The 3,779-nt window shown below is 41.5% G+C and overlaps 1 non-coding gene across 1 annotated transcript; it reads left to right on the top strand.

Annotated features, from left to right (window-relative positions):
• Nucleotides 1–1,470: 1,470 nt before the first annotated feature.
• LOC141571390 (U6 spliceosomal RNA) lies at nt 1,471–1,574 on the top strand. The gene has a single exon (XR_012496138.1). It is a non-coding gene; the product is annotated as a U6 spliceosomal RNA (small nuclear RNA).
• Nucleotides 1,575–3,779: the final 2,205 nt, after the last annotated feature.

The raw sequence follows: 3,779 nt of genomic DNA, 5'->3' as shown, positions 1-3,779 counted from the left end.
CTCATCTGGTTCTAATCACCTCCCAATACCATCACTCTGGGGGTTTAAGGTTTCAAAATATGAATTTGGGGGGAAAACAAGCATTCAGTCCAGAACAGGTTCCAAGTCCGTTGGGGTACCTGTGTTTTAAAGAACAGAATTCAGTCAAGCCACTTCAAGTAGACGTGGACATACAACAGGGTATTAACAGGTTGACAGGGCTAGTGGGAAGGGCTAAGCAGAAGCGAGCTGCCTAACCTAGCCTACAAGGGAGCTACTGCTCCCTTTACAGTAAGAATCAGAGCACACTGCCTCATCCGGAAACCCCAATTCAGCTGCCAGCTCCTGGACACTCAGCACACACCACTATCTGCAGCAACAAGACAGGCAGCACCTCGCTCATGACCCTGGGAAGCCAGCACTGGGCAAGGTGACCTTCACCAACATTGCCACAGAAAACCAAACTCTTCTATTCTGGCCAGCAAAAACAGCAATCGACTTCACTTCTGCCTCCAGCGCTGTGCCTCTGGAGCGCAGGTGCATGAGCACCCAGGCAATGCTGGTATGAGCCTCCCAGGCACTGCCCTCGGGGCAGGACACAGCGAGGTGCATGCAAATCGATCCTACCCACCTCAGCCACCTTCAGAAGCCACATAAGTGCTTCCTCCAGAAAAGCGCACATGCCTACATGGCTGTTAACATAACTTTTGGGAGGTAGTGCTCAGTCGAGAGAGCCTAGAATCATGGTGCCAGGCAGCAGCTCCTCGCCACAGACGACTACGTGCTCCTGAATGGGGTGAGTTCCAACTGCGAGACACACACCAGACTCCAAAGACTTAATACTGAACAGGGAATGTGAAACAGCTCATTAAGAACATCATCGTTCATTAGCTGTTGAAATGGGGTATCTGGGGTTAAATAAAATATACTGTTAAAATCAATTTCATATCAATGGATGAATGGACGAAGAAAATATAGCAAGTATATCCATACACTGAAGTATTATTTAGAATTTCAGTTTGGGAAAATAAAATAAGTTCTGCAGATGGAGGGAGGGATGGCTGCACAATAATGTGAACGTTAATATCACCACGCTGCACACTTAAAAGTTGTTAAAATAGTAGCAACATTATTCACAATAACCAAAAGGTGGAAACAACCCAAATGTCCATCAATGGATGAACAGATAAACAAAATGTGGTCCATCCATAAAATAGAATACTATTCAGCCTTAAAAAGGAAGGAAATTCCATATGCTACACCGTGGATAAAACTTGAGGACATTATGCTGAGTGAAATAAGCTAGAAACAAAAAGACAAGGACTGTATGATTCCACTTACATGAGGTACCTAGAAGACTCAAATTGTTAGAGACAAAGTAGAACGGTGGTTGCCGGGGCTGGGGAGCAATGAGGAGCTATCGTTTAATGAGGACAGAGTGTCAGTTTTACAAGATGAAAGAGTTCTGGAGATGGAGTCCTTAATGCCACTGAACGGTAGGCAGCACATACACTAACACTGAAATGATACAGAGAAGATTAGCATGGCCCCTGCACGCAAATGACACACCAATGCATGAAGTGTTCCATATGTTTATAAATCTTCCTTCCTCCTATGTTACTTCATGTAATAAAGGTATTTTTTATTCTAAAAAAATAAAAGATAAAATAGCAAATTTTATGTTATGTAAATTTTACCCCAATAAAAACATTTCAACTGTTTTGAACAGTGACTGTGTTATCTTGCTCCTCCAGTGACTACTGAAGGTCAGTGTCAGTGTACTGGAAAGCAGTCTAGTAAGAGTATAGGGTCTGGGGTTCGATAGACAGGTTTCATTGTCTCCATTGTTTCTCAGCTGTGTGACCTCAGAGTAAACTGTTCTCTACTAAAAGTGCTGTGAGTAGAGAACAGTTTATTGTTCCACAGCAAGCAATTCTCCAGTTTTTCGTGGACACCAACTGGGTGTACAACCACTGGACTCAATTCTGACACTAACTACCCAGAGTTTACGCAGACCCCATAGGTTAAGGGCTCAGTCCCACACTGTCCCCACTGCAGATGCCAACTGTAAGTAGTGTGTCCCCAGGATAATCACACTTCTGTCCACCTCGGCTACAAATTGGGGGCTACAGTGACCCCTTCCTTCAGTTCAATAATTTGCGGGAACAGCTCACAGTATCAGGGAAACACGTTTACCGATTTATTATAAAGGATATTGTTAAGGATACAGATGAATGCCGGGTGAAGAGAAGTACATAGGGTGAGGTCCAGAAGGGTCTTGAGCACAGGATCTACTGTCCCCAATGAGCTGGGGTGTGCTGCCACCCTCCTGGCACATGGATGTGGTCTTCAACCTGGAAGTTCTCTGGACTCCATAGTTCAGGCATTTTTATGCAGGCTTCATCATGTAGGCCACCTCTTATTAACTCACTCTCTTCTCCCTGAAGGATTGAAATGCGGCTGAAAGTTCCAAGCTTCTAATCCTGGCGTGGTCTTTCTGGTGACCAGTGCCCTTCTTGAAGCCATCCGGGAGTCCACCCGGAGTCGCCTCACAGAACAAAAGACACTCCTAGCACCCAGGACATTCCAAGGGATTTAGGAGCTCTGTGGCAGGGACCAGGAGCAGAGACCAAATACGTCTTTCTTATTATGCCACAGGCCTCAGGAAAAGGACTCACCCTCTGAACCTTAAGAGTGTTGTGTGGAATTTATAAGCCAAGGTTTATATAGTGTCTGGTACTGCTGGTGTGAAGACATATGATAACCACTGGAATTTCAAATCTTTGAGGGAATTATTATCACTTAATTCTCCTGACAAGAGAAACTCACTCATTTGATTGTTCTATGACTAATTTTCTTTAAACTTTTGAATTCAATGCCCAAAACAATCTTGGAAGATTTATATTTCTCTGTTTCCCACTTACTACAAAGCTGCAGTAACCAAGAGAGCATGGTTACTCTTCATTATCTTTATCTTGGGCATAAGGATAGACGTGTAGTTGAATGGAATAGAATTGAGAGTCCAGACACAAGCCCTCATATTTATAGTCAGTTGATTTTCAATGAGGGTGCCAAGGCAACTCAATGGGGGAAAGAATAGTCTTTTCAACAAATGGTTCTGGGACAACTAGATATCCACATGCAAAAGAATGAAGTTGAATCCTTACTTCACATCATATACAAAAAAATAACTCAAGATAGATCATGAACAAAACTATGACAACTAAAACCAGAAAACTCTTTAAAGAAAATATAGGAGTAAATCTTCACATCTTTGAGTTAGGCAACAGTTTGTTAGATATTACACCAAAAGTACAAGTGACAAAATGTAAAATAAATTGGACTTTATCAAATCAAAAACTTTTGTGCTGGAAGCAATACCATCAAGAAAGTGAAGACAACCCATAGAATGAGACATGATCACATATCTGACATGTAAAAAAGATTTAATATATAAATATATGTATGTTTTATCTGATAAGGGACTTGTATTCAGAATATATAAAGAGTTCTTAACAATAAAATAAAAACTATTCCATTTTAAAAGAACAAAGGATTTAAGTAGACAATTCTCCAAAGAAGATATACAAATAGCCACCAAGATGAGAAGAACATCATTAGGTATTAAGGAAATACAACACCAACCCAAATGAGATACCACTTCACACCCACTAGGATGGCTAGAATAAAAAAGACGGACAATAACAGGTGTTGGTAAGGATGTGGAGAAGTGGGAACCTTTATATATTGCTTAGAAGAACATATATATATTTATATATATTGCTTGGAAGTTTGCACAA

The sequence above is a fragment of the Rhinolophus sinicus genome, linkage group LG04 (genome assembly GCF_036562045.2).
Source record: "Rhinolophus sinicus isolate RSC01 linkage group LG04, ASM3656204v1, whole genome shotgun sequence".
Lineage (NCBI taxonomy): Eukaryota > Metazoa > Chordata > Mammalia > Chiroptera > Rhinolophidae > Rhinolophus > Rhinolophus sinicus.
The sequence above is the reverse complement of the archived record's forward strand: the minus strand, read 5'-3'. Positions and strand labels throughout refer to the sequence as shown.